The sequence below is a fragment of the Callorhinus ursinus genome, unplaced genomic scaffold (assembly GCF_003265705.2).
Source record: "Callorhinus ursinus isolate GAN/ISIS: 27379988/994484 unplaced genomic scaffold, GSC_fseal_2.0 scaffold54, whole genome shotgun sequence".
Lineage (NCBI taxonomy): Eukaryota > Metazoa > Chordata > Mammalia > Carnivora > Otariidae > Callorhinus > Callorhinus ursinus.
This window is the reverse complement of record NW_027397116.1, coordinates 18,358,893-18,378,631: the sequence shown is the minus strand read 5'-3', so window position 1 is coordinate 18,378,631 and position 19,739 is coordinate 18,358,893. Positions and strand designations below refer to the sequence as shown.

Below are 19,739 nucleotides of genomic sequence, written 5' to 3'. Positions count from 1 at the left end.
TATGTACAGCCTATACTTTTCTCATAGCAGGTACCCATATTAAGTTGACATCTGTATGAGCCATTCATCTACCACATTTAGCTATGGTAATGATGTGCAGTTTCCTTCTTAATCTCTGAAGAAGTGTCCTTTAGATAGCTATTTGTCAGTTGGCGCCAGCATGATGAAACTATAAAAATAGTTTATCCATTGTGAAACTATAGGTAAGTTTCCATTTAGACTTCATAAAGTTTTCTTTTTTTCCATTCTTATTCCCACCATTGAATCTATCTTTTGATTACTTCACATCTGGCCTTGAAATAGTCTCTTAAGACCTTGGTTTTTTTGTTCCATTGCATTTGACTAATTTTGCACATAGTTGCCAAACTCCTATTCATAAAAATGACTGATTAAATCATTTCTCACTGAAACAACCTTTATTGTGCATCTCCCTGTCTTCTCTGTGGTCCAAAGGATACAGTTGAAATTCTTCAACTTAACATTGAAAGACCAATTTTGATACCAAACTACCTATGGAATTACTCCAGCTGCTCTACTCAGGAAACTGTGTCCTTTGCTACTTTATTACTTTTCCCTTTCTGGAAGTTCATTTTTTTTTTCACTGTTTTAAACTTTTTAAACTGATGGAATTTGACCTAGAGGTAATGGTCCCACTTCTCTTGTCAATAAAGGATCGTTAGTGATCTCCTACCCTGAATTATCTTTTCCTTCACTGCCTGCTCATTTCTGTTTTATTTAGCTCACTAAATATTCACTGAGGTCTTAATGGGGGGGCCATTTTTTCAGTTATTTGCGTGAACAATAACAACAAGGCCCATTGTCTTCAAGTGATTGCATTTCTGTGTAACAACGCACACAGATGATTTCAGTAATACAGTAACTCTTCAACATCCAGGGACAATTATATTAAGCCAGTCATCATAATTCTTCATTACCCGTGATTGGAAAAGGAATGGCAGTGGCCAGGTGGGAGGCATTGGATGGAAAATTGTTCCTTTTTGAGAGAATAAAAACAATAAAAAATGCTTTCTCTTCTCCTCATATTCTTAATATTGCTTGACTTTCTTGGATAATTGGGAGGGGTAAGGAATAAGATCTAGGTTAAGGTCCCTTGACTTCTTGGCAATTGTTGAGAAAGACCCCAAACTGAAGGCAAGAATAATAATTTGAAGCCCAAGTCCTAAGAAGTAGGAAAGCTCAAATTCTGAAGATATTTAAGTCTCTAATTATCTACTCCTTTATATTAATCCTCTATACAGAAAGTAGGTGCAGATCACACATGAGTTTGAAGCAAAGATTCTGTATTAGATTTGGATGGTGGAATCTAGTTAAAAAGAAAAATACTGTGAAGGGGAAGAGTATTTTCATTTGGTTGTCAGTTTTTCTGGTTTTGTTTAATTTGTTTGCATTTGGCAAGAGAGGACTTTGTCAAAACCACCAAGCTGAAATAGAATTTGCCCTGGAAGTAATTAGCTATTCAGAAAAAAAAAAAGAAAGAAAAGAAAAAGCAAAAAAGAAATTAGAACCTTACTTCAGACTCACCAAAATAAAATTCAAGATAAATGACCCAATGGCCAACTTATTATTTTCATTTGATTTTTTTCAGTCACTTCAAATTTAGTTTTCCCCAACCAAGCAAACTTGCTCCACTCTGTGTTCTTATTTTTTGGATTATCTACCTGTTATAACATATCTTATGAGTTATCTTTACCCAAATTACTGTAATATCCTTTTCATTGCTAGATCCTATTGCTGTTACTCATGAAATATCCATGAATACATCCACTTCTCTACCACTCCAATCTTCCAAGCTTCTCCCATTTCTCACCTGGACCTATGATTAGTTGGATGAAACTATTCCATTCCTGTCATCCATTTTCTCCTTTGTAGCCAGAGATCATTTTGAAATAGAAAACTAAACATATTTTCCCTTCCTTCACATTGTTGAAGAAAAATAATCAAAAACAAAATCTACTTAATTGATCAATACAAAAATTGATGTATTGATGTGTATTGATGAAAAATGATGTATCAAGTGTATGTTAATTACACTTAAATTAAAACAAAACAAAACAAAAAAACCCAAAACAATCCCTGAATCTTCTAGTCCAGAATCTCTCTACAAAGGTAGGAGAAAAAGATACAACTTTTATCGATGAATAAGCATTAAACCAGCATGTGATACATCATAATCCAGTAAGACATTGCAAGAACGGATCTCACCCTCTAATCTAGCCAAGCATATACAACCCGTTACATGCATGTTCTCAAGTTAAACAATAACTAGTCCTCAAATAAGAGGACTTGACAGAGCCCTTTGTAACACACAGTTCCTCCTAACTTTACCTGGTAGTTGGGGTGACTGTCTTTATTAGCTAATTGGCTTTATCCAGAGGAAAAAACAAACTTCTCAGCTCTTTATTACAGGAAATAGTTTTGCAACGTGGAGCACTGAAGTTAGGCTGCTATCTTACTACAGAAACTGAGATAGGGTGCTATCTCCCTTGATGTTTATATTTCAAAGAGATGACTCCCAGCTTAAGAAAGACAGTCCTGGGTCTGTCTATAAACTCACAAGAAGCTTACCTAGTTTTCAAAAGGATTTATATCATTTTAGAGGAGGAAAGTACTTGCAAACACACATTTTCTAAAGTAAATATTCAAAGAAAAGGGAGGGTGGAGAAATCTCTTCCCCTATTTTCAACTGGGAGAGTTAAGCCTCTATTTTTAATTTGTATTTGTCTTTACAACACTGAAAACCTTTTAATGCTTTCCATTCTTCTTAGGATAAGGACCAGAAATCTTAAGAGGCTTATAGTGCTGCCTGGTCCCCTTACTTATCTCTTCAGCTTATCTTTCCATGCTCTCCTTTTACACACTTTCAACTCCATTGTTCTTACATTCCTGTTTCAGAGTGCACAGCACACTGCTTTAGCACAAGATTATTCTTCTGCTTCACCACCCCCTTCACCCTTTAGACTGATTTGGTCAGATCTTCTACATCTCTCTTCAAGCATTCCTTTCATTAATGGCTGTCGCTTGCATGAGGTTTTAAGCCACATGAGCACAGGGGCTGGATCAGGTTTTGTTCACTATTGGTTTATGTCAAGTTTAAGGTATGTTTTCTTGATGCATGGTTAGCACCTTACTAATATTTTTAGAGGTACGAATGAAAAAGAGTAACATGAAAAAATAAATTAGTAAAAAAGTAAAAGAGAATATAATTGAATATCAAATATATGAATGGAGGAAAGCTTCCTAAGATTAAAAAAAAGACTGTAGAACCAGTTTCTTTAAGAAAAAGAATGATAAATTTGATTTAAAGTTTCCCTCTGTATATACACACACACAGAAACACACACACTCATACATATAAATCAAAAGGCAAATAAAAAACATTGGAAAAATACAGCAATGGATTAATTGCTATATTAAAATTTTTTTCAGAGGATATTTTGCAAAGAATTAAGTGAAAAACCCAGAAATGATGAAATACAAGTAAATGCTAACCACAGAAAAAATACATTGCCAATAACTGAGAAATGCAATTAAAATGAGATGCCATATTTAGCAGTGCTTTTTATAATCATACTGTTTAATATAGAAGGGGATGTAGTAAAATAGGAACTTTCTTACATTGTGACTGGGGATGTAAATTTGTACAACACTTTGCAAAATGATTTGGCAATATTTATCAAGATTCTTGAAATGCCCATACTCTTTGAACAAGGAATCCACTTCTGGGAATCTACTGTGTAATGCAGTAAGCATTTTGCACATAAATTACACTTCATAGTTCATTTTTAACAGTGTAATGCTAGAAACAATGTAAATACTCAAAATTGGAGGAATGGATTACTAATTTATGAATATGTGTATTTATGGAATGCATTTCTCGGCAGGCACAAAATACGGTCTTTTCAGGTAGTTTTTAACAACATGGGAAATATGTTTTGTTTTTTTTTTTACTGCCAGGTTAACATACAACACACACACATATAATACATATATGTATAATACCTACACATATAAATGCATATAAATATGCATATATAATACATAATACATACATATACAAATTTAAATAACAAAAACATTCCATTTATTTACTGTGACCTATATTAAAAGTAAGTAGATTATACATAAAAGACATTTTACCTTAGGTGATCTTTAAAAAGCTCTTATTTAGGTATGATCAACCTAAGGAGTATATTTAGTGAATGTTTTTCCCCAAGTAAAACAACTATTGTTTACCTACTTGTTTTTTGTTTATGTGTACCTCATTTGTATTTCAAATAAATGTGCCTCTCAAGATATTGCTTGCTTTATGAAAATTGATGTATTGTCACCTTTTCATAAAACTATATATAAACCTGTGTGTTGGAATTAGAGATTTATAGCTAATTTTTTTTACATACTAAAAATATTCAAAAACTGGCACGTTAATCAGTATATATTTTTCAATTTTACTATATTTTCACAAAATAATTAAAAATAAGTTTCAATTCTGAAAGAAAATGCATTACACTATATAAAAAAGAGAGTAAATAGGAAACCATCGGAAAAATATTTGGAAAAAAGGCAAATGTAAGAGACTTGTGAGCTTAATTCAGCATTTTCTCTACTTACCATTAGTTCACAGCTTATTTGTTTTTGGTTCTGTTTTCCTGGCAAATCATCAACCAAGTCCCCAAAGACATTAGAGATTCTGGTAAGTTACGCATTACTTGGCTTGTTACACTGGTTGTAGAAATATTATTCCTCCCATTTTCCTACAAAAGCTGCAGGCCAAAACAAAGCAAAAAAAAAGAAAGAAAAAAGCCCCCAGAAGTGAAGGCAAATTTCAAAATTATTATACGATTACAGATTAGGCATAATATCCTTACTTTGTCTTTTTTGTTAATTGTAACTCGAGGTAGATTTTAATAGATTTAACTACTTGATTCTATTTGGTATCTATGATTTCCACATGCACCTCTTCATATGGTATGGGAGTTGCATTTGTAATTTCTCCAGCAGTGGATAGGATATGGGACTATGGCTACTGAAGAACTTTCTTTGATCTCATTATATCATGTTATTTTCTAATTAGGAAGAAAAATCAATCACTCACTGTATTATAATAGCAGCTTGCAGTAAAAGAAAAAAGTATTAGACATCATGCACTTTGCCAGGATGCTGATTTGTAACATTTTGATGACAGCAATGAGATAAAATATTAGAGTCTTTTTGTTAGGATGTGCAACCTCTCACGTCTCACCACATAAGAGTAATTAGATTGTATTGCTTTTTCTTAATAATTCTGAAAGGTATTTTTTGATAAAGAAGTTTGATTTCCTTGGGAACAAAGGATGCATCTTAAAATAGTAAATACATGTTTTTCATTTAAAAGAATGTAGATAACTGGAAAACTGATTCATTAACCTGCTTCATCAAGTAAATTACCTGCTCTTATTAACAAATAAGTCTTCGAAAATATGAAGTTTTTTTTTTACCTCCCCTTTTAGTGATCTTATAATTTTCTCCCTTTTTTTTTCTTTTTGCATGCTTCTTATCACTTTGATATTAGATGGGGCTAATTGTGGTAATCAAAATTGAGTTACATTGGTGTTATTTAATAAATTCTCTGTGAATACTGGACCAGATTGTCATTTTTCTTATAAGCCCACCATTTATTTATTTATTTATTTGGTACAGAGATTATGTTGAGTCATAAACTTTGTAAGAGGAGAATATCCACAGGGGCCATGAAAAAGTACATCTTGACTATTAATTAACACGAAGCTGCTTACTACAGGTGATATAGTTCAGTGGGAATGTTCCTCAGCATCATTATATTCCTCAGGAAATAGGATAGGATGATATTTGCTATGTTTTTGGTTAATTCTTACTCAAAATTATGATACATGCAAATACTAAAAGAATTATGAAAAAAAGATTTTATGCCATTGTTGTCTTTCTAAAACAGGAATGGTTTAGCTCTTTATGAACTACTGTGGAGACATCTGGAAAATGAAAAAACTCATGATTTTAGTAATAAAACTATCAGTAATTCTTTTTAAAAGCAAATACAACGTAAGGATGAACACAGCTATTGAGAGAGTTGGGGAGTATCATTTTAGAATTAGAGTATGGTCTCTGTTTTCCATTGTCATAAAAATATTTATTTGTTCTCTCCTTTTTTTTTTTTTGACTTATTTTATTTGGGTTCAAGATAGGGATTGGAATTGGGTAGGCAACCACTCTGATGACCTGATAGACAAGGATAAGAAGGACAACAGAATTGTCAAGAGTTTGATGTTCATTGCATTTATAAGTATTTCTGACATATCACAAAATCCCATTACTTTTAATATAGTGCCTAGATTCCTATAATATTCTGAACTTCTCAAAGTATGTCTCACATGTTGTAGTTAGTTACCAGTGTAACAATTCAAAAAGGACACCAACCAGGGAAAATAGAAGAGTGAATTGTTTTCCTTATAATAGAAGGGAAAATATCAGGATGGAGAGTATGAGAGAAATATGTTCCAATGCCTGGACATATTCAAGTTCTTCAGGGAAGCGACCACCTTGCTTATTTAAGTCAATATGGTAGACTTTCTACCTAGCACTAACTAAAGCCCACAGTGGATGTTTTATAAAGGAATGTAATTAGGAAAGGAAACTTGTTTTGTCATGATTCAGAGATAGCAAGAAGCTACAGGAAAGCACATAGAAGAAGAACTGTCCCAGATTTAGGATCAGACTTCATCCTAATGAAGTGGGTTCCCTATCACTAACATTGACTGCAAAGGCTGGACATTTGTCTTTTCTAGATGATTTAGAAGGTGTCTCTCTAAGAAATAGAAGAAAGTAGATTTTGGGCGCCTGGGTGGCTCAGTCGTTAAGCGTCTGCCTTTGGCTCAGGTCGTGATCCCAGGGTCCTGGGATCGAGCCCTGCATTGGGCTCCCTGCTCCACAGGAAGCCTGCTTCTCCCTCTCCCACTCCCCCTGCTTGTGTTCCCTCTCTCGCTGTGTCTCTCTCTGTCAAATAAATAAAATCTTAAAAAAAAAAGTAGATTTTAAGGAACTTTCACATTTTAATTTTATAGGATCCTACTTTATATATGCTTTGCATACAAAAACTGCTGTCACCACCATCTAAATGAAATAACAAAGCAAAGTTTATTTTTATAAACCCCTCTCCACGTGAGATTCCCTCTCCTTTTAAAAACAGTCCTTCCATCTTCAACACCCTCAGAATCCGCACGTCTACCTGCCACACACTGGCTCGCCTATTCCCTGTAGCTGTTCTCTGTATACAATTTCAAATATCAAATTTCTGTTTTATTCCTCAAACCAAAACAAAAACAGTTCTTATTGTGCTTTTGTGTTATAATCTGATGAAAGTGATTTAACAGAGGTTATGGATTTAAGATAGATTTAGTAGTCTCAGAGGGTATTTAAGCATGAGTTAATCCTCATCCATCTCTAAGTAGTCAGGCATAGAAGAGGCAAGAACCAGGAACCTCGGAGCTTTACTTGCCTCCTGGAGGCCAAGCTGTGTCTACTCACTTTCTTCAGTGACTCCCATAGAGGCAGTGCTGTAAAAACATGTGCTGTGAATAGAGACAACATGGTCTGGCACAACTTTGGCAAATATCTGAAATCATGAATCATAAATATATGAATGTGAAGAATTTCTTGTATTTTGAAAAAAAAAATACATCATTAGGAACATAATCTTCCCGTGTCGCATTCAAATTTTCCATGGGGTTTAGCTGAATTTACTTCAGCAATCTTTCTCCTTTCTACCATGTTTTTTTCTTTTTACTGCCCCTACAGCCTTTGGTTCAGAGAACAGAAGCATCTACCTGAAGGAAACAGAGGTTCCCAGGATAACTAAATAGGGAATAGAAGTGAGAAACAGAACATGTTCAGTTTTTTGGTGTTTGCTGGCTGACTTATTTTAGAACCTGTACAAGTTATCTTGTACCTATTTTTAAACCTGTGTGCATGGATACAATGAAAGTGTGGTTTACATTTAAAATCTTTTTTAAACTAAGTTTTTCATTTTAATGCCATGTAGTTAACCCACAATGTTATATTGGTTCCAGTATGTTTAAAATCTTAAATGGTGTCATATATATTAACACAATACATAACTTATTGGAGAAAGACTACAAAGCTAAAATTATTTTCTTGATTTTGATAATAATTTATTAAAATAGTATATCCAACAGAAATTATTTATATGCATTGTAAAAATCCATGTTTTTCTGACAGAGTGATCACAGAATGTGCCATGTTTAAAATAACCAATCTTCATTCTGTGTTTTTTCTTACACATGGTACTTGAAGTAAAACACTTAAGAGGAATCTAGACAATCCAAATGTTTGATTTTCAAAATGATTTTGCCAGGATCTTTGGGCTTAAATTTTTTCTCTCACTCCTGCTGAGAAAGTGCATACATTTTGAAATTTAGTCTATTTGAGCAATGCTTTTTTCCTTTTAAGTTGATAATAAGCATATGGGAGTGGGATTGAATTTGAGACAAGCTGTTGATCTCTATTGAACACCCCCCCCAAAAAAAGTAAGGTCTCAAAAAAATTTTTTTTAAACTAACTCTCTACTGATAGGCTAAAAATGTATTAGAAATTCAGTAAATTGATGTAAGATCATCCTGATGTGGGGCTTATAGGAAGAAAAGTGTGGTTGTGGTATATTTTATAATTGGGGTTGTGATTATTTTGCCTAGTCCTTAGAGTTATAAAGTTACAGTGTTCAAGGAAGAGAATTAAAAATCAGATAAGGATACAGATATTCACAAAATGGTAGCAAGAATATTATTATCATACCTACTATGTCACCATTCTTTTGTTATCTTATGGTTTGCTATTTTTAGAACCATATCATTAGGAATAACATATATATAATTTTATATATTTAGATTGATAGATATACTTCTCTACCCCTAAGACTTTGAACATATAGAGGCCATACATTAGAGATATGAACTATTTTAAAGAACATAGTTATAAATTTTCTGCTGTTATATATTGAGAGAGCAGGTTTCAGAGAAATCAAATGGTATATCTAAAAGGAATTGAGAGACCTGGGTTTCATTTGTATCTTTATGATACTGGATACACACAACCATTTACGTTTTCTGGTTCTCATTCTCTTTGTAAACCAACAAGGCTGAACCAGAATAGCCATTTCTAGCCCTAGTTATTCTGACCAGAGAAAGGAATAGGTGTCTTAGAACATTTGTAAACTCATGAGGTCTGTGTTTGGGGCCTTCTGGCTTCCATTTTGTGGCCACCGTGCCCTCCCTCTTGCTCATCCTCTTTCTGCGTAAGACATTCAGGCCTAAGGGCCCATGAGATTTCCAAACTCTCTCCTTTTTGCCATTTTGCCAAGATTTATTGTGTCTTTTATAATGTGTTGTTTGGTTTAACCTCTGTTAAAATACCCAGATCCTATTCAATTAAACTCTGCTTTCAGCTAGCAACAAAAAATACTTGACTTTTTGAGGAACTTCCATACTGTTACCCAGAGTGGCTGCACCATTTTGCATTCCCACCAATAGTGCAAGAGGGTTTCCCTTTCTCTACATCCTCACCAACACTTGTTGTTTCTTGTGTTGTTGATTTTAGCCATTCTGACAGGTGTGAGGTGATATCTCATTGTCGTTTTGATTTGTATTTCTCTGATGATGAGTGATGTTGAATATCTTTTCATGTGTCTATTAGCCATCTGGATGTCTTGTTTGGAAAAATATCTATTTGTGGCTTCTGCCCATTTTTCAACTGGATTATTTGTTTTTTGTGTGTTGAGTTTGATAACATCTTTATAGATTTTGGATGCTAACCTTTTATCAGACATGTCATTTGCAAATATCTTCTTCCTTTCTGTAGGGTGCCTTTTAGTTTTGTTGATTGTTTCCTTCACTGTACAGAAGCTTTTTATTTTGATGAAGTCCCAATAGTTTATTTTTCCTTTTGTTTCCTTGCCTCTGGAGACATACCTAGAAAGAAGTAGCCATGGCTAATGTCAAAGAGGCTACTGCTTGTGTTCTCCTCTAGGATTTTTATGGTGTCAAGTCTAATACCCACCAATTGCACTACTAGGTATTTACCCAAAGAATAACTCAAAGGGATATTTGCATCCTGATGTTTATAGCAGCATTATCTACAATAGCCAAATTATGGAAACAGCCCAAGTGTCCATCAGCTGATGAATAGATAAAGAAGAGGCAGTGTACACACACACACACACACACACACACACACACAGAGGAATATTACTTGCCCATAAAAAATGAATTCTTGCCATTTGCCATGATGTGAATGGAGCCAGAGAGTATTGTGCTAAGTGAAATAAGTCAGTCAGAGAAAGACAAATACCATATGATTTCACTCATATGTGCAATTTAAAAAACAAAACAAATGAGCAAAGGGGGGATGCAAACCAAGAAACAGACTTAACTAGAGAACAAATTGGTGGTTACTAGAGGGGAGGTAGATGGGGGGATGGGTTGAATAGGTGATGGGGATTAAAGAATGCACTTGTCGTGATGAGCACTGGGTGTTGTATTGAAGTGTTGAATCACTGTATTGCACATCTGAAACTAACGTTACACTGTTAACTAACTGGAACTTAAATAAAATAAAAATTAAAAAAAATAAATACTTGAATGTATCTAAATAACAAAATTGCATGGTTTTCAAATTTTAGTATGCATTACTTGTTGAAAATCCACATTTGGATCCTGTTCCCTAGAGCCCTTTAACACCCATTTTTAACAAACTCCCCAACAGATTCTGATACTAGTTGAGAAACATTGCTGTAAGATTTTTGCATATTGCCAGTGATTTAGGATTTAATTCAAATTAAGTGACCAGAGATGGAATATTTGGGGTTTGTGATTTGATGCTTCAAATCACATAATAGAATTATACATAATTTTTACAGGTTTTACTCCTTAAATTCTCATTCTGTAGTGTGGGGGCTTATTACCTGCAAAATAATTGTTACTTTTTTTCCTATGAGATTTCATATATAGTAGTTTGCTTTGCAACACTTAAAGTTCATGTATAAAAAAAATGGAATCACAATAGACAAAAGTGGAAGAAAATAGACTATCAAAATTTCATTGAATAACAAAATACATAAATTTTGCTTTATCAAAACATAAAATTTAAAGGAATGTTTCAAAAAACTGTAGAAACAGATCTTCCCTAGATGACTCAGTGTAGAAGTGCAAGGCAAAGTATAAGTTTTAACTATTTTTATTTATTAGTTACTATTGTTTTCTCTAATTCCCCTCATATCCTCATTTTCATGGCTTATAAATGTTCTGCCTTTTTAATGAGCAACTCTGTGAAATTCCTTAAAAGCTATTACTCAGTGTGTGGCCCTGGGCACTTATTAGAAATGTAGACTTGGACTGACTCCAGACCTACACCAGACCTACTGAAGTAGAACCTGCATTTTGTCTAGCTGACTGGTCTTTGTTTTAAAATTTGAGAAGCTCTACCTTAAAATGCTTTTGCTTTGTGTTCTACCATATTGGAGTTTACTTTTAATCTGTTACTTTTATGAAATGATGATTTTTTTTAAAGATTTTATTTATTTATTTGAGAGAGAGAGAGCACAAGAGAGCACAAACCGTGGAGAAGGAGAAGCAGGCTGCTCATCGAGCAGGGAGCCTGATGCAGGACTTGATCCCAGGACCCTGGGATCATGACCTGAGCCGAAGGCAGCCGCTTAACTGACTGAGCCACCCAGGTGCCCCTGAAATGATTTTTTTTTAATAACAGTGTTTGAAAGATAGCTGTATTGTTTTTGTACAAATTATACATGCCCATTTAAGATACTAAAATAATACTGAGAAATACAATTAAGGAAACTCACTCAACCACTCAGAAATGACATTATTAAAAAAAAGATAACATTATTAACATATGATAATTTCAGATATCTCTGTATACAGATACAGAGGTAGCTGTAGATAGGAAGATGGATGGACGGATGGATGGATGGATGCATGCATGGATGGGGAAAGGATGAGACGGCATTTTAGTGAAATGAAATGTAAAACATTTAAAACATGTAAAACATTACATATATGTAAAACATTTAAAAATTAAGTTATTGAGTTAATTTTTCTAAATTCAGAATTGAGAATTTATTAAAAACAAAGAAATTTAAGTGAAAGGTATTGCTGAACCTGAAGCAATATATATGTATATATTTTAAAAGAAGAGATAATTAGATTTTAAGAGTCTTATAAAATGTGATGATGTCATGGGATGGATGTGCTTCAAGTGTAGACATCTGTTATCTGTCAAATAAAGGATGGGGAAGTAAATATCATCACACTGCCTCACACTTCCACCTCCCAATTTTGTTTTCTCAAAAACAATATTTTTTCTAATATTCATTCTACAATCATAATTTCAATAGTTGTTTGAGTTTATTTCTTTATTTAGGGTTGTACTTATCCATAGTACTTATCATAGCATCTCCCATCCTGAGTTTTTATTGTGATTCATTTTTTTTTTTAAAGATTCATTTATTTATTTTGGGGAGAGAGAGAGCGGGGAGGAGTGGGGCAGAGGGAGAATCTTAAGTAGACTTTACGCTGACCTGGGAGCCCTACATGGGGCTTGATCTCATGACCTTGAGATCATGACCTGAGCAGAAACCAAGTGCACCACCTAGGTGCCCCTATTTTAATTCATCTCTTAAATATAGGGATTTCATTAAATATTTTCAGCTGTCCCCAGGAAAGTCTAAGGAGCATTTGATTTCTATAACTTCTTGCCTGCTTGAGGAGATATGTTTTTTAATTTAATTTATTTTTTTTTTACTGAAAGGCCAAATTGCATGAATGTATAATTCTTTTGTTGTTTAATATTGTAGCTATCACTGTTTTCAGGTATTATTTGCTTTAAGAAATACCAGATCACTCTAATTCACCAATCCCCCTTGTAATTTACTGAATATATGCAAAATTCTTTTTCTGTGAAGTTTAATAACTTTATTAGAATATGTCTTAATTGCTAACGGTTTTTTAACATCCACAGTGTGCCATAAGTTGCTGCAGCTTTGAGTTTTATTTCAGTACAGTTTTCTTCAATAATTTTAATTTTTTTTTCTTTTTCATTTTGCTTGTTCTTTTTTTAAGGAAGTCTCTCTGTGTGCTCAAAGTTCTTTGTTTTTCTTCTGTTTCAACCCAGTAGTAAGGTTAACACAGATTTTTGTAACAAGTAAGTTAATCATTCACTAGATTTTGATGCAGAGGTTTTGCCTTCTATACTTTCACTATCCTTTGGGAATTAAAAAACAGCATTCTTTTCTGGAAGCTAATGAGTATTCTGAACTGTGGCCACAGGGCAGAGGTGACTTGGAAAACACACAGAGTTATGGGAAGGTGTCCATCTGTTGATAATATAAATATCAAATTGTTGGCTGCTATCCCTAGAAGGTCCATATGTACCAAAGCCAACATGTAGCTCATAAGCTTCCTCTCTCGGAAGATACATAGTTTCCTCTCTGATAAAAACAAATGATATGATACCAAGAGTACAAGTGACAAGAGAAAAAAATAGATAAATTTACTTGATCAAAATTAAAAATCTTTGTGCTTCAAAGGACATCATCCATGAAGTGAAAAGATAATCTACAGAATGGAAGAAAATATTTGAAATCATATATCAGATATTGTAGATTTTTATATCTAAAATATATACACAACTTTTACAACTCAATAATCAAAAGACAAATAGCCCAGTTAAAAAAATGGGCAAAGGATCTGAATAGATATTTTTCTACAGGAGTTGTACAATTGGCCAGTAAGGACAAGAAAAGATGCTCAGCATCATTGGCCATCAGGGAAATGCAAATCAAAACAACAATGAGAACTTAACTTTATACCTACTAAGATGGTTATGTTGAAAAAGACAGTAACAAGTGTTGATGAGGATGTGGAGAAGGTAGAACTCCTGTATATTACCAGTGGGCTTGTAAAATGGTGCAGCTGCTTTGGAAAACAGTCTGGCAATTTCATTTCTCAAAAGGTTACATATAGATTTACCATATGACCCAGCAGGTCCCCCTCCTTGGTATATACTCAAGAGAAATGGGAACATATGTTCATGCAAAAACTTGTACATGGGTGTTTATGGTAGCAGCTTTATAATATACCCCAAAGAGAAACAACGATATACCTATCAATGGATGAATGGATAAGTGAAATGTGATCTAACCATACAAAGGAATATTACTCAGAAATAAAAAGGTGTTAAATACTGATACAAGCTATAACATAGATGAACCTTGAAAACATTATGCTAAGTAAAAGGAGCCACTCACAAAAGATCTCATATAATATGATGCCATTCATATGAAGTATTCAGAATAGGCAAATCTATAAAACACAAAGTAGTTTAGTGGTTGCCAAGGGCTGGGGGGTGGATGGGATGGAGAGCCACTGCTAATGGGAGAGTGAGTACAGGGTGTTTTGGGGAGGCTGAAAATGTTCTAAAAATAGGTTTGGTGATGGTTGTATAGCTCTGTTAATATACTAAAAACCTTTGAATTGTGTACTTTAAGTAGGTAAACTTTATGCCATGTGAATTATATGACAATAAGTCATAAAAAAAGACAAGTGGGGTGCAGTCTTACTTCCAGGTTTATCTTTGGTCACTCATCATGCTTTCTTATTGTGGACGCTGAGCCATCTCCCTAGCCTGATCTTGCTCCCCAAGGTCACAGCCTCTGCTCACTCTCCCTTGTACCATTTCTGTATCCCCGTTGGTGCTGTTCCCTCTTCTCTTCAACCCAGGTGTTTCATTTCATGGTGGTGGTGAAGAACGGAGCTAAGTGGATAGAGGTGGTTTTATTCTTTCCTTGCTCTCTTTTTAGTTTATAGTCACTACATAATTATATCTTGCTTACCGCCCAAGGCCTTCTCTTTTGATTCCAAAAACCTCTTGTGAAAGTAAAAATCTAAACTTGGACAATTTTTTAATGGTTGTTTCTTGGAATTAAGGCTGTGGGAAATATTTCATAATTCAAAGGAGTTGTAACTTTTGCTGGTAGCTTTGCATGCCTGGATAAAGTATAAACACATTTGAACCAAATTATGTTTTTCAAACCTGCTGGCTTTTGAGAAGTCCACTGGTCTTATTTTTTCTTTTTAAATCCTTTGCTAATAATGAGGATTATTTTTTTTCTCTTGTCCAGAAAAACGTTTCATAAACTAGTTTTAAACCCAATATTCTTATTTTTTTGAAGTCAGTTATTATTTCAAAGATTTTTCTCAACTACTCACATCCTGAGAAAAATCACACTGCTTAGTCTCACAGGAGACATTATTTGTATTACAAAACAAATTTGATCATGTATAACGAGACAGGAAAGTGCGAAGCCTGCCAATGTGCCTTAATGCTGCTCAGGGCTTTCTTTTTCCAGTGAACTCTGTCTGAAAACAAATTAGAATGAAAAGCCGCCTCAGTGAGAATATAGAATCATATCTCATATAAAAGAAAATGTCCAAGCCATTGGAGTATTTCTGACACCCAACATTCTCTTCCAGACCAGAGACATATTAGGCAAATTTATTTCCAACTTCTAAACCTAAAATTTCCCACATTGCCCTTTTCACCTTACTAATTGCAGTCACATTTATATTAACACCCTTCTGTTACTTTTGGAAGAGCATTATTAGAGGCTGAAATTATATATATATATATATATATATATATATATGTATGTATTTTTTAAATAGGTAATACATTTATATAGTTTCAAATTTTAAAACTTATGTAAACAGGAATAGAAGGAATCAAGTGAAAATTCTCTCCTATCTCTGCCTCCACCCTGTTTGCATTTCCATAGGCAATCAGTTTAGCTGGTCTTCTGTTTCTTGCATATTCTTCAAGAAATATCCTATAAATTTGGAAGCAAATATGTTGAGGAATGTATATTTCTTTTTATACAAATGATAGTGACTATATAGTTGTATTGTACATTTTTTCTTTCACTTTATAAGAAGTCTTGAAGATAGTTCCACAATGGGACATCGGGTTCTCCCATTTTTAAAATTTGCGATGTGATCTCTTATGTGGGCATACTATAAGTTTTTGATACAGTGACCTTTCTTGGATATTTAGGTTTCTTTAGAGATTCATCTGAATTCCATGTATGAATAGTTCTTTTTATTACTGAGTAGTATTCCATGGTATAGATGTACCATAGTTTATTTAACCATTCACTCATTGAAAGACATCTGGGTTGTTTCCAGCTTTGAGCTATTACAGATTAACTGCTCTGAACATTTGTGTGCAAGTTTTTTTGTGAACATAAATTTTTATTTTTCTGACATTAATGCCTAACTGTGCAATTGCTGGGTTACATAGTATTTGCATGTTTAGTTTTTTTAGGAAATAGCCAAACTTTCCCAGAGTGGCTGTACCACTTACATTCCCATTAGCAATGTGTGAGTGATTCAGTTTCCCACACCCTCCTAGCCTTTGGTGTTGGAATCTTATTATTTTGGCCATTCTGTCAGGTATTTAAGGAGTCTAATTTTTAAATTATGAAATATTACAAACTTTGTTCAGTAAGAAACATTCAGAAAATTATAGTGGACGTCTGTTTTTCCAACATGGAATGATTCCTCAAAGATAAATCACAAGTGAAAGATTATACTGTACAATTTTTTAAGTTAAATTTAATATTTTTTGGACTCCTTTTATCTACCAATATTTTCTTTTCCATTATTTTTTTACCTTCACAGATTTTTCTTTGAGAGTATTAAGATGGTAGTAAACGTGATTTTTATTTTTGCTATTCAATCTGACAGAATTTATAGTTCTGTGGTTCTACTGGAAGAGACTTCTGACTGATAATACCTCATGAGAGGTACACAAGGCATTTTACTGAGATTAAACTTTAGTCTTCTGATTTTAGAATCCTCACAATTGCAGTATGTTAAAATGTTAATTCTCTAAGATATTGCCAAGAGACAGATGGGATAATTATCTACATATCAAATATAATTGTTTGGAAGCTACAAATTAAATCATGAGCTAAATTTCTTATGCATGTAGCTTAGGTCTAGTGAATTCCCTTGAAGAATTGTAAGTCAACAGCTTTCAAGACCACCATAGCTATATTTAAAATTAGTGTTTTGCCTATATATTTCCTAAATAGTTATATTATCTATTTATAACTTCATGTAAAATATCTCACAGTGTTTTTGCTTTTCACTTTGCTTGAATATTTTCTGCTTTTGTTGTTCCACTAACTTTTTCTCTAAATGACTCTTACCCTCTGATCTCTCTTCCTTCGTTATATTTCTCAGTGAAGTCTCTGCTGACCTCTGTAATACTTCCACAGGGGCCGTGCAAATCTTTTCTGTATTGTTCCAGTTTTCGTGTACGTGCCGCCAAAGTGAGCACTTCTGAGCTCTGGGCCAGGTTATATGCTCCTTCCATAGGTTTCCTTCACTCTTGTTTCATAAACATGTCCTCGCAGTTCCTCCAGCCCTCATCATCTTTTAACAGAACCTTTTACTTCTTGTCCTCATGAGGAGGACCATAGCTTTTTTTCTTCATTGCTGCTTCTCCAGTGCCAACCTTGGCACTTTCCCCGTAGTAGGCACTGAATAAATATATATATTTTTGTTGAATGGTTGAGGGAATGAAACAATGGACTTAACAATACCTCCCAATCTCTAAGTTCCATGGGAATGTTCAGTATTCTTTCTCCACTGAGTTATTTGTTCCTAACTCTTGTTTCTTTGAACAGGTTGATGAACTCAAAAGGGAAATTATGTAAGAAGGGAGTACTGTAGAGAGTTGTCCTGGGTTTGGTTTTCTCTAACCATTTTCAGGTATCTTAGACTGATATTATAGCTCCATCTCCTTCATCTTATATCTTATCTTTTGGCAAATCAGAGTTCTATTAAAATCTATGTCAAATCAGTGTCAAATCGGTGATTTCTGAAGTTTTATATTCATAAGTGCTATCAGATTCCTCTATTTTCTTGTCTTGAAAAGACTTGATGTCATTTCGTGGCTTTGTCTGTGGGAGAGTAATGCATATTTGGGTCAATTCATAGAAAGTAACTGAGAAATTCTAACTAAGCAGAAAGTAAAGTTTAGAAACTATATTCTCTTAATAGATACGTTAGGCAGATTATGGCTTAGTGTAAATGACTTAGTTAAACCATTTAAATCATGATTTTAAAATTATGAATGCTCTTTTATATTTCTTCCTTTTGTAAATTAAACGCATGCACAATTTTTAATTAGACAGAGAAAATGATTTGTTTAAAGTGTTTGATCACCTCATATTTAAAAAATAAACATATTTCTTTAATATTTGAACAAGTAACATTTACATAAATTAATAATCGATAACTATACATGAATGTAGTGAAGAGTCTTTCTCCCCAGTCTTGTCCTCAAGCCAGTTTTCAGCTGTACCTCCAATCAATAAACATTTTTCTTAGTTTCATAATATCATCTCATCTCATAGGAAATGGCTTGTTTAAAACTGCAGAGTGTACTATCAGATAATGAAAGTCAATTTTTATAACCAAAAAGTGAGTCTCTTAAAATTAGTGCTGCTAAAATGTAGCAAAATAGGTCATGGCAGAAGATAGGCTATCTTCCTCACTAGAGCAGAGATCAGCAAATTTTTCCTACGTAAAGCACCAGATAGCAATTATTTTAAGTCCTGGAGGCCATAAAGTCTCTTCTACAACCATTCAACTCTGCTGTTGTAATTTAAAAGTATCCATAGCCAATATGTAGATGAATGAGCACATTTGAGATTGAATAAAACTTTATTTGTGGACATTGAAATTTGTTCTTCATAAAATTTTCACATGTTATGAAATATTATTCTCCTTTAAATTTGTTTCCAGCCATTTAAAAATATAAAATCAATCTTAGTTCGCAAGTTATAAAATAACAAACAGTGGGCAGGATTTGGCTTATTGGCTATTTGCTGACTCCTGATGTGGATCAAGATAATGTGGGTTCTAACACAATTTCATTTCTAATTGATTTTTTCTTATATATTTTTAAAATACTGTTTATTAAGTATCTTAATTTTTTTGTCTTATATGTCCAATTCAATATATTAGGGAAGAAGATGTAACAATTGTTGCATGATGGTTAAGTGCTAGACACTTTTTTTTGGTACATTATCTCATTTAGTCCAGTTACCAACTCTGTGAAGTAGTTATTCTATTTTATAGATAAAGTAATGAGGAAGAAGGGGATTAGTAACATTCTCAAAGTTATATACTTGCTAAGAGGTGGACTGTAGTATTTAACGGAGGCTTATCACTTTCTATGTTTATAGAATTGAACAACTATTTTTCAGCCACATAAATGTGCTGCTTCCACTTAGAGTTCTATGCTCGTGTTTAGGTGTGTCAAGCTTTGTTGTTTTTTATTTGTTGGTTGGTATTCAATGCTGTTATTTTCTCAAAGGTATGAACAGGAAAACTGAATTCATATTTATTTTCATTACATAATTTTCACCTCAGTGATTTTGCTTTACCTAGCTTCCTTTTAAGGGGAACTGGATTGGAAAATAGGCAAATGGAGTTTGAAATACAGAGTAATTTTTTTTTTCAAATATGGTCCCTGTCTTGCAGTTATATATATAATTCAATTTTTAATTTTGCAATTTCAGTTCATTTCCTCTTCAGTCCTCAAATGTTCAG

The 19,739-nt window shown here is 33.5% G+C and overlaps 1 protein-coding gene and 1 non-coding gene across 6 annotated transcripts in view; one reads left to right on the top strand and one right to left on the bottom strand.

The window, feature by feature from the left end:
• Positions 1 to 19,739, top strand: part of KCNT2 (potassium sodium-activated channel subfamily T member 2) — a 371,985-nt gene that overhangs the window by 38,852 nt on the left and 313,394 nt on the right. The gene's annotated exons all lie outside the window — the stretch shown is intronic.
• Positions 17,350 to 17,457, bottom strand: LOC112839396 (U6 spliceosomal RNA). Its single transcript, XR_003212187.1, has one exon. It is a non-coding gene; the product is annotated as a U6 spliceosomal RNA (small nuclear RNA).